The sequence below is a fragment of the Dermacentor silvarum genome, chromosome 7 (genome assembly GCF_013339745.2).
Source record: "Dermacentor silvarum isolate Dsil-2018 chromosome 7, BIME_Dsil_1.4, whole genome shotgun sequence".
Classification (NCBI taxonomy): Eukaryota; Metazoa; Arthropoda; class Arachnida; order Ixodida; family Ixodidae; genus Dermacentor; species Dermacentor silvarum.
In genome coordinates, this window is record NC_051160.1 from 31,777,366 (window position 1) to 31,789,075 (window position 11,710).

Here is an 11,710-nt window from a genome sequence, read left to right on the forward strand (position 1 = left end):
GTAGTCCTGCAAGGTGTTGTGGCTTTCGCGAATACACGTATGAATTTAGTCACTGTGAAATAAAATAATTGTTTGCACTTTCTAAATGCAAATTAATGTCTGTATGACAGCGATACCTTATTTTTTTTTTTCGCTCGACGCGTTTTTATTCGAACAAGGGGGGAATAGTATTTTCAATGTTATGGAGACTCAATAATTATTTTATTCAATAACGAAGCAATATCTGGCAATAAACCAACCTGCGACCTGTAGAGGTGCTTCCAGCAAACACCTGCTGACAATTAAGACCACTTGTCAAGGCCCATTTAGTCATCCAGCGGGTACCGAACTGTGGCATTACATGCCACCGCGCAAGAATCTGCCCTCACGGTTCGCTTGGCTCTGTTGCACGACACTACTGAAACAGAGTACAGAAAGAGGCTTGAATCGTCTAATGTGTATGACATTCGAACGCGCGCGGAATCCTCTGCAGGCCAAGCTGTGGCATCTGCTGGAAAGGAACGCTACTACCAAACAGACGACGACGCTGGGGCTTTCGTTCGAGATGGGGACGCTGATGTACGAGCTGAGTAGCGAACATAACAAACTGGCTGACGCCGTCTACGCTCTATGCACCGCAACTACCCTGACAAGCAGGGAGGCGGTGAGTGTTTGAAGAGAAGGACTTTGCTGACTTTGTACGGGTCGTACGGGTTTAGCATTTCAGGCGCTCAGCCGTGTTACCTAAAGGGTCCCCGAAAATAGTGCTTCTTCCTCCTAACAACATCTCTCTATCTCTCTCTATTTAGCGTTTCTGGTATCTGGCTATTCATGTGACCTCCGAGCAAAAGGGGCAATTTCGTTACTTTTGAATGTCGCAGCAAGTCGCAAAAGGCATAAAGTTTGGGTCCCAACGAGACAACTGTCATGCTTTAAGTAGACTGGCCGACTTACACTCCACAATGACATCCCCTAAGTGTTGCGCATATATACGGGAAAATAAAGAAGTGTGTGTTTTGTGCGTGCTAACTAGAACCTATTAATAATGGTCTAGTTGAAAAAAAATAATCTGCGAAGGCGCGATGAAGGTATTTCCGAATCAAACGCTTTTCTCGACCACAGACCAGAAGAACAAAGTATTCTGCCCATTCAAAAGTTCCAACTGTACCACCGCCAAGCCAACGGATCGTGTGAGGGTTTCTCGGTAGTAAATGCTTCTTCACAGTGCATATACAGCAACTCTAGGGGAACTATGACATGTTAAGTTCGGAGTAATTCTCAGAACGGGGCCTTTCTTCTCACACTTCGCTATGTTGGTGGCGGGAGGGGGAAGGGGTGGTCCGTGCGAGGAACATAAGACGAACAGGAGTACACTTTCGTCCCATCATGTCCGTCTTTCCTTCTTCGCACGGTACCTATGCTATTGTTACGGGGAGCTTGTGCGTGAACACGTCAACGATGCCTTCAGCGTGAAGATGACGGAGTGGTTAAGAAGCACTGCGAAAGGTAGTCAGCTTGGCTGCTTTGTGCCATTGAATATATTGCACAAATGCAAACTCTTGCCTTTCCTTAACGTACGCGTAATCCCCATATCAGTTTGGTGGAGCTAGCGGAGTCGAAAATGCCCGACCACGGAATTACAAAGCGGTCGTCGCTTCGGCGTTTCCACGATGGCTGACCACTCGGCGAGCTCATCATCAACGGCAGCGGCCACGTCAACGATCGTCTTTACACATCCTCCTAATCCGGGAAAATTCTGCGTTACGAATGAAATTGACGTTGAAGGTTTGTTGAACTACTACGAGCGTGTGAGTCAGCACAACCACATGCATGAGATCTGATGTTCATGCTCCCGAGCGCGTGCTATTTTACCTCAATGGAACGGCAAAGGTATTGTCAAGAACGAGGAGGAGCTGGGAAGCTGAGACGCCTGCAAGGAAAAACTGCACGACTTGTACGGGAGGGCCGTCGTTCGAAAGGCCACTGCAAAGAAAGAGCTAGCCACCCGCGCTCAGGCATCTACCAAACCATCCATGTTCTATATTCAGGGCATGTCTGTGATATGCCAGAAGGTTGACACTGACATGTACAAGTGCGACAAAGTTGGACACGTCTTGAAGGGCATAGCGGACGTCACGTTTAGCCTCGTTGTGCGACGAAATTGCACGTCCGTCAAAGGCATCATTGTGTATTGCCGGCGCTTTGAGCAGGCCAAGCACCACCGCATTGAGAAGCCATTCTCCCGGTTACCGAAAACCGCTGCAACCATCCTTGTGCGAAGACTGCTCTCGCCTTTCGCCTTTGCGACTCCACCTACGCCTGATCTTGCACGGATGGTGTGCCATAACTTGAAGCAATGGCTTCTGCTGCCTCGGCGATTCCTCTGCGTCTTAAGGTCATCTAGTTCAGGCCATCGTGCGGCAGGAACTCATGAATTTGACTTTCGCTGTCGACGAACTCTCCAGCACTATACGACGAATGACTACAGCCAAATATCGCCGCCTCAGCACCAACAGTCTTATACTCGCCCTCGCAACCTAGCCCAATGGAGGACTGCAGATGACCACCCTATTTGTTCTGTACTGCTGCCGTATCGCTCACGTGGCCCTCTTTTGTAATAACCGCTGGTCGTCGCCACCAAGTACACAATATTTCTCTTCTAGCCGTTCTCACCCAAGCTACTGTCGCGCACAGCCTCCATCTGACTATTTCAACAACCCCGATACCACCCGTGATATCCACACTCGACAGACGCTCGCCAGCGCTGCGCGAGCGCCCGTCCCATTCGCATCCAATACGTCGCCCTTCGTCTCCTTCTCCTAAATGACGACGCCCGAACTCGCCCCTCAACTTTGTCCAGGAAAACTAGGTGATGTAGCATGCGCTTGGCGCATGCGACATGTCCGCCCTAGATGCTGTGTGATATGACGATTTCACTCTTCTTCACTACAGCTGACATATTCAATCAGCCTTCGCTGCATCCAGCACCTCCAGTTCACTCCCCAAAGAATTTACGAAGGTGATTGCTCCTGATCATCCGCGTGACCAAGCTGCTGAGCTCCGCAGTCTTCTAGCAACTTCAGTTTCGGTGACCATCCTTCATGGCAAATTTCGCTGGTGACTCACCGTATTCATACCGGTGCTGCTAGTCCAATCTACGGACGTTCCTCTCGCTGGTCTCATGTGGAACGTCAAGTTATTAAGTACGAAGTGCATAAAATGTTTGCCAGAGGCGTCATTCAAGCAAACTCTAATCTATGGGCCTCTCCTGTTCTCCTGATCAAGAAGGATAGAAGCTGGAGATTGTGGGTCGACTACCGTTCTTTGAACAAGGTAGCACGCAAGGACGTAAATCCGCTGCCACGCATTGATAACGCATTTCACTGCTTTCACGAAGCCAAATATTCTCAACCATACATCTACGCTCTGAATACAGCCAGATTTCTATTGACATGGGCGCGCGAAAACAGCGTTTGTTATACCTGACGGGTTCTATCAACTTAAGGTTATGCCTTTTGGACTCTGTAATGCCCCAGCTACTTTGAAACAGATCGTGGACTCTTCAAGGCTATAAATGATCCATCTGCATTTGTTACCTCGACGATGTCATTGTGTTGGCCACTACGTTTGAGAGTCACCTTACCCGTCTATCAACTATTCTGCCTGTCTTTCATCGAGCTGCCCTCCAACTGAACTCCTCCAAGTGTAATTTTGGCAGACGGCAAATCACAGTACTTGGCCTTGTAAGTGCGACCAGCGTGCAGCCTGACCCTGACGAGATTCATGCTGTGAAGAACTTCCCAGCGCCGTGTTCCGCCAAAGATGTTGGGAGCTTCATTGGATTATGCTCGTACATTCGGTGTTTTGCACGAAATTTTGCAAATATCGCTCCTCCCCTTACGAATCTTCTTACGAACAAGACGCCGCATTCACCGCGCTGATCGATTGGCTGACGTCATCCGCTGATCTTCTCATCAACGCCAGTGGACATGGCATAGGCGCTGTCCTCACCCAACATCAGCATGACCAGCAACGAGTCATTTGATACACCAGCCGCCTTCTTTCTACTCCGGAACGAAACTTTCTACTCCGGAACAGCACCCCTGTGCCTAGCCTTAGTTAGTGCGGTCACAAAATTCCATCTTTACTTTTATGGCCGTAGATTCTCAGTCATTAGCGACCACCACGACCTTTGCTGGCTGTCCCCTCTCAAGGACCCGAGCAGCCGCCTTCGTCGTTCGGCTCTCCGGCTCCAAGAGTATTCGTATATTGCAATATACAAATCTGTCCGATCGCACCAGGACGCAGGCTGTCTTCGGCACCCGGTGGACAGGACATGCTCTGCCGACCATTATGCCGACACTTGTACACTGGCTATCTCCGATTTGGTCAAATGTCGGCACCGAATACCACCGCAATGATTCATTGCTATTCATCATCAATCACCTCCGCTCTAGCCATTCCGACCCTTCTCTTCGCCTCTTTGTCCTATACACGATGACATTTTATCTCGCCGCAATCTTCAGCAGATGGCCCTGAATTTTTGCTAGTTCTTTCCCGGCCCTTGCTTACTACCGTTCTACGCCATCTTCATGACGCACCGGTAGCTGGCCATCTCGGTGTCTTCCGCACCTATGACCGCGTGCGGCGGCGGTCCTTCTGGCCTGGCCCTTACCATTCCGTTCACCGCTACGTCACCACCTGCGATCGCTGCCAGTGGCGCAAACGTTGTTCTCTTGCACCTGTTGGCCAGCACCACCCAGTAGACATCACATCAGAGCCATTCTTTCGTGTAGGGTTTGATCAGCTGGGGCCTTTTTCCTACATCCGTCTCCGGCAATAAATGGATTGCCGTCGCGACCGACTACGCGACGAGATTTGCCATCACGCGCGCCCTTCCAAGTAGCTGTGCTATAGATGTCGCCGAACTTTCTGCTGACGATGTCATCTTTCACAACGATGCCAGTCGGGTATGGATCGTGGCAGCTCGTTCGTGTCCAAAGTTCCCGAACACATTCTTCGCAGCTGCTCTACAATGCGTCCACTGGCCATTGCGTGCTATCCACCGACAAACGGCCGTACCGAGCAGCTCAACAGAACGCTGTCGCATGTGCTCGCCTATGGTCGCATATGTCGCATATGGTCGCCTCAGGATCGCCGCGATTGGGATAGCAGCCTACTTTACAATTCCTACAAATCGTCTCGCCATGACACCGCCGGCTATTCGCCACTCCTCCTTTTGCATGGCAGCCATCCGGCGTAGCCATTCGACACACTGCTACCTTCGGGTCCTTGTGTTCCCACTGTATATGCCTGCGCCGTCGTCACGCGAGTCACGTGGTTCTTCAGGTAGCTCTCGTGTGGCTCCGTGCTTCGCAAGTACCCCAGAAAGAACGCTACGACAACCGGCACCGCGACGTCGACTATCCTCCTGGAACTCTGGTCCTACTTTGGTCGCTCTGTCGCCGTCATAGCCTGTGCGAGAAGCTCCTCAACCGCTGCATTTGACCCTACAAGGTTATTGTTAACGCCGTCAACTGCGTGATCGCTCAGCTCTGCCCTCGATCATCATCTCCTACTTCACTATACCTAGTGACGTGGAGTATGTGTCGCGGCTAAAGCCTTATCACTCGGCCAGTGCCACGCAAACTCAACAGCTGCCGTGACGCCGCTCAGTTCGCCGGGGAGTGACGTTACGCGGCGATTGCGCTTGAACGTGACAACGGTGCCTTAACGTGAAAAAGCTTGACCGTGAAACAAAAGCTTAACGTGAAAAAGCTAGCTAGGTGGTAGACAAGCCCTGCTGAGGTGACAGACAACTTGGCTGCTTGATCCCATTGTATATGTTGTACAATACACACCCTTACTTTTCTTCGACATGCGCGTAATCCCAGTATCAATACAGTTGTGAACCATGAACGAGACCAACTTTCCCTTATTGGATATCAAATCGCTTCAGAAATCCTTTGTTTTGTGTAGGTTTCGTTTTGGTCACCCTATGCATATCATTTCATTTCTTTTCATATCCCATCTGGAGCAGCATGCTAGGCCTACCACTACGCAGACTTTTGGAAAAGAGCTGGGCTAGTTACAATTTTGACATTTCATGCATTTCAAGCGCTTAAAATGAAACGGAAAATACTGAGGAAAGGAAATAATAGCACAAGGTGCTCAGTATTTGCTGTTGGAAGTTTTAGCTCAGTTACTGCTGTGTAATTATATGGGAACAGAAAAGTAGTGTTTATCGGCAATCACGGCACCGAATTTGATTATATATTTGTTATATTTAAGAGAAGTTCAAAGCTAGTAACTATTGGAAGCAGATTTTTTCATTTATGCCATCAATTTTTTTCTTCAAAATTTTGAAAAACCGCATACCTTCAAAAACGGAACTATCAAGTTGACAACTCTGTAACTCAGCAATAGAAAAAAATAGCGTAGCTAGTCCTGGCTTTTCGGCTAGGCTAAGCACTACCAAGTTATCCCCAGCATTTCCCGGAATTTATTGATTATTGACCGATTATAAGCTAGCTAGTGATTGGCTATTGATTGGCTATCGCAAGGTATTGGCCACGTATTTGTGCTAGGCTAAGCACTGCCAAGTCATCCCCAGTATTTCCCGGAATTTGTTGATTATTTGTCAATTATCGATTAGCTATTGATTGGTTATCGCAAGGTATTGGCCTCGTATTTGGGCTAGGTTAGGCACTACCATGTCATCCCCAGCATTTTGCGGAATTTATTGATGATTGATCGTCTATCGATTTGCTATTGATTGCCTATCAATTGCCTACCGATGACTGACTAAGCTTAAGTAGTCCCAGCCATGCTTATCTAGACTTAGCCAGGCTCAGCTTCGCTAGTTCACAGGGGTGTGTGTCATTGTGCTCGGACGTTTTCTGTACTGCTGCCAGAATCGGCCCAATTTTTTGGATTCAGCAGGCACATTACGCCCGGCTTAAACAGCTTCGCTGTTAAAATGCCATCACAATTCTCTAAGTCCCATCTAATACTGCTGCTAAAACGAAAAAAAAATTAATGCATCAAGCACTGCTCTCAAATACGCCAGTTTATGCGTGTAGGACTTTTACAAAACGCTAGAAAATATCGTAACAAATTTACACAAGTTGTAAATTCATTTATCACATTTCTCCGCTTATCACATAATCCTCGTATGTATTATCCTTATCCGTATTTATATACGTGCAGTATCTCTCGTACTTCTGTGGCAATACACCTCTTATCACCATTCATCCCTCTCGACAACCATCATCACCTTAGTCCTCGCTTCATCGCTGTCTCGACGATAAAGATAATTGTACCCATCGAATTTGGTTGTACATAGCACATAATAGAAGTGGACGTGAATAGTAAGTTGTGAAGCCGAATTGAATACAAATCAAAAAGTGCCAGTAGCGCAGTGAGCCGCATATCAACTAATTTTCGAATTTTGAGCAGGCCAATTTCACCATTAATGTAAAGAGAGCTTCACGTCCTACTATGTGTTCAACGTTAGCAAGGTTGTCATAATATGGTGCATTACGAATCGTACTGTAATAAAAGCACAAATTGAGCATTATGAGCAAGTAAGCAGTTAATTTGCACACTTAGAACTCATTGGTGAGTGTGTATGGTAGCCGTTTAGCAGGAAAATGCTGGTTTCCTGGGCGAGTTAGTGTGCTCCATTACGTTCAACTTCTCGTATTTCATCTGTAGTGGGGCCGCTTGGATGAATGTTATCGCTCTTTTAGATGCGAAGCAGCTTATGGTCGGGGCTATCTCACTCCCTCCCTCCCTCCGCCGTGCGGCGTCCACACCCCTACTGCGCATGCGCACCCTCCTCCCCCTCCTCTCCTTATCTCATTTCCTCTCCTCTCAGACGCTCCTCTCCTCTCCGGATTGCGCAACGAATGGCAACACCTGCGGCTGCGCGCGCGATGATAGACAGTTTTAACAGAGCGCCGCTTACGTTCCGTTCCGCTCCGCTCAGATTTCACGCTCTGAGATAGTGCAGGGAACTGCATAGATTTCGCATTTGATAAGCGCGTCTTGCCGAGACGCGAGCGACGCGCTATCAACTCGGCTGCAAAACAACGAAGAGGCTAAGTAGACACGCTGTCACGCTCCGCTCAGTCGGCTTTGTAGCAGAGCGAGGGATGCGGTCTTCGTTCCGCTGACGGTATGAGCGTTGTGCGCAAGCGCAATAGCGTTCCCGCTAAGCGGCTGTGTGGCATTTGCTAGCATATGCCGGTCTGAGCAGAGCGGACAGCAAACGCTCAGTTAAAACACTCTAATGCGAAGCAGCTTAGGTTAAAGGCGCGACGGTAGGCGCCCCAGAGGCACCGGAAAAGTCACCAACGCCGCGTGCGTTCGGTGCGAACGCGGGCAAAACGCCGACGGCGTCGACAACAGTTCTGCGCGTTGCTGGTGCTGCTGCATGTCCAAGTTTATACAGCTGATAAAACTACCTTGAGTCGAGCCCATGGCTGCTTCGCATACTACTCAGGGTTCCCCTATACGGGAAGGTGGTGTAATTTTCTCCTCAATGTTATGCTTGATCGCGTAAGGTTGGCGATAAGAAATATTCGGCGGAAACTATCCAAAAAACCAGTCGTAATTGCGAATAGCGACTTTTCATTTGGAAGACCCAATCGAATAAGGGAACATTAGAATCGCCATTTTAGGGTTTCAGATATTCGCACACCCTTAGCATTCATTGAACCGCTTCAATTAAACCTTCACTTCCCATAAGTTTCAGCATGTGCATCGTATCTGCACTTTTCTTACTGCTCGTTTACCAATGGGGGGAGTCGAGGGTACTGATTCCACGTCGACTGCTGGCGTTCCGTTCTAGCTCTGCGGATCGGGCATCAGCATCGAAGATAGCAAGCACAAGTTGCCCGCTCCGTACCTGACGTACGGTTCATTCCCGACTGGCGGTAACAAGAAGAGAGTCGTCTTCACGGACTTCAAGACCTCTGCCGCTGATAGGGTCAGTATTATAGCAGCGCAATCTCCAGGCCATAATTCGTTTAGATAATTTTAGTTTTTCCTCAAACTTTTCACCGCTTGCGGATCACCGAGTTATACATATAGCGCCGCCCAGAAGCGGCACCCCTGCATGGGCGCTCGGAATGCTGCGTAACTTCGCAAGGAAAGTGAAAGCAAACGTCTTTGCAAAGTTCTCTCGTTTTACACAAACGATGACAATAAAAACACGTCTTAGCTCGCTGGGCCGTCGAATCCGAGACTGGTGGCGCTTGCGACACGACCGCATGCAGCTTGTAATAAAGCTGCTATGTTGGTCAGCACAACGTGTACACAATTACGTAGCGCTTAAATTGCAGTACGTTTGATTCTATATCGTCGCAGACCGAATTGAACGAGCAAGCCATGCAGGCTAGTTTGCGATCGCTGGGAGACTGTGTATTGGCCTATAGCTCGCTGGCCGTCGGATTTGCGATCCGTCAGGCAAGCCCTTGCGATCCGTCCGCAGCTCGTGATAAAGCGCCCATATTCGTCATCACAAGCAATGTCTGAACATTTATGTCACTCATAAGTGACAATACAATTAGTTCTCCCGACGCCGTTGGTAGCGATGAGAAAACACGCCAGTCACGCCAGCCGCTTCGCATAGACGATTGCTGCGGCGTCTGCGCTGGCCGCTTCCGAATCGATATCACGCCAACAATTTACTATTTGGCCCAACGTTTTATAACATGAACACTTTAAAGGGATACGGACACAAAAGTTGGCGGGTGGTTTTTTGCGTCGGAACAAAAGTTGAACTCTTTAAAATGACGAATACAACAAGCTGCTTTAAAAAAAAAAAAAGAACGAGAAACATCTTTTTTTTTTTTGCGATTTTCTGTTGCACCTTGCCTCCAAGCGGCCGCCGGCAGAAGCTGAAATGTGACCTCATAACACCCACCCGCGCCATCGCGCGCGCGGCCAAGGTCGGCCACAGCCGTCGCAGTGTTTCCGGAGGTGTCGGTCCCTTGCAGCGTTTGTTTAACCCCTTTCGGCGATCTTCGCACGTGGTCCGTCTGAAACATTATCCCCGTCGGCGCTCCGCTGAGGTAGTGCGTCTTACATGTGCCTTCTCGCGGTCGTCGTTCGGTATTGACGCGTTCGTCGCGGCGGTAGGAAATGCCCAGACATTGCTGTTATAGTAGCATCGTCGGTCGTGACACGCCGTCGCAAACATTTGCCTGAGACGAGAAGGTGCATAAACTTTGGATACCTGCCTGTCAGCCATCACGCCCAGCCTGGAGACCTCTAAAAAATGACTTCATTTGCGTGAACCACTTCGTCGACGATGATTGTGTGACCAGCCCGGCTTGCTGAAAAACCTCGGCATACCGCTCAAAAAGCAACGCCTAAAGCCTGACGCTGTGACATGTGCCATCGGTCTTCTCACGAAAACGCAAGGCAGAAATGATCAGCGGCGCGTTTGAAAGGAGGCGAAAAGACGTCGCTACTGTTTTCGTTCACTTGCAGCCTTCTTGAGCAGTGTGAGGGCGAGGCTGGCGCGAGATGCCCGAGGCTGGGCACGAAGGCAGTAATGTCTTTTAAAATGTTGGCAAAGCATAGTAAAACAATACAAGGCTGGCGAGCGCGAGCGCGACTCACGAGATCTGTCCTACATGGCAGCGGGGCAGACACACACACAGCTGTGCTTCTCCACAGGCTAAAAGCAGGAAAACCTGGGGAGAATGCCAGACAGGTGCTGCCGTCTGTCGGGCGGCTGGCTAAGTGGACGTGAGAGTCTCGGAGGTACTGATACCTCACAGCGGTTGCTCACGCCGAAAGCATAAACTACTATTCAGTCATCCACGCAGTGCTGAAGTACCCCGCAGCTGCCTCGCCTGCGTGCGCTCTTGAAAAAGCAAGTTTACAGAGGAAATGACAAATAAGAGTCTTGTTCTAGTGTCTGGTGCAGAGCGAAATCTTCGCGCTATGGTTCGCGAAAACCTGACCGGCACTTCCACGGCCGCCTGCTCTTCTTCGTCGCTTGACGCGATAGGCTCGTAACCGTAAGCGGTAATATTTCTTGCCAAGTTGGAATGGACCTCGTCTTCAGACGTGTACTCATCGCTGATAGAGGCACCAGAACTCGAATCCATGCTCGCGATGGTGGCATCAGCGCGCTTCGAATGACCGCGGCGGGCGGGCTGGCTATCCGACGAGGGTGTCGTGGCGTCACGCCTTCAAACTCCCGCGGGTCGGGCGGCGAGGCGCGCGCGCTCACAAAAAACGTTAAAAATAAAGCCATTGGCCCAAAGTGAGCTAAGTGACTACTTCTTTTCGGTATAATCACACACTGAGGAATCATTTTCAGCATTTCCGTAAAATTTTCAGATTTTGTGTCCGAATCCCTTTAAGTTATTTCATGTCAGAAACAAATTGTACCCGATTTTTGTGTCGCCGTCAGCGGCGAAAGAGGCCAGCGTCTCGACAAGGGGGGAAAAAAAACTGCACCGGGACGATCGAAGCGCTTGCCCGCCGGCCCCGCCCCGCCGGGTCTGCCACGTGACCATGACGTTCTCGCTAGAGGCGCTGTCATTGGCTGCGGCCGTCCGACCGATACGGCAGATGCGCCAGTCGTGTGACCATATCCAGCAAGTTGGTCGCGTGTGGCGCGTGCGATTCGACGCCGCATGCGGCGGTGTCAGTTGAGCACCTGTTGAGTGCGGCTGCCTTTGCGGTGCGTCGGACGACGGATCGCACG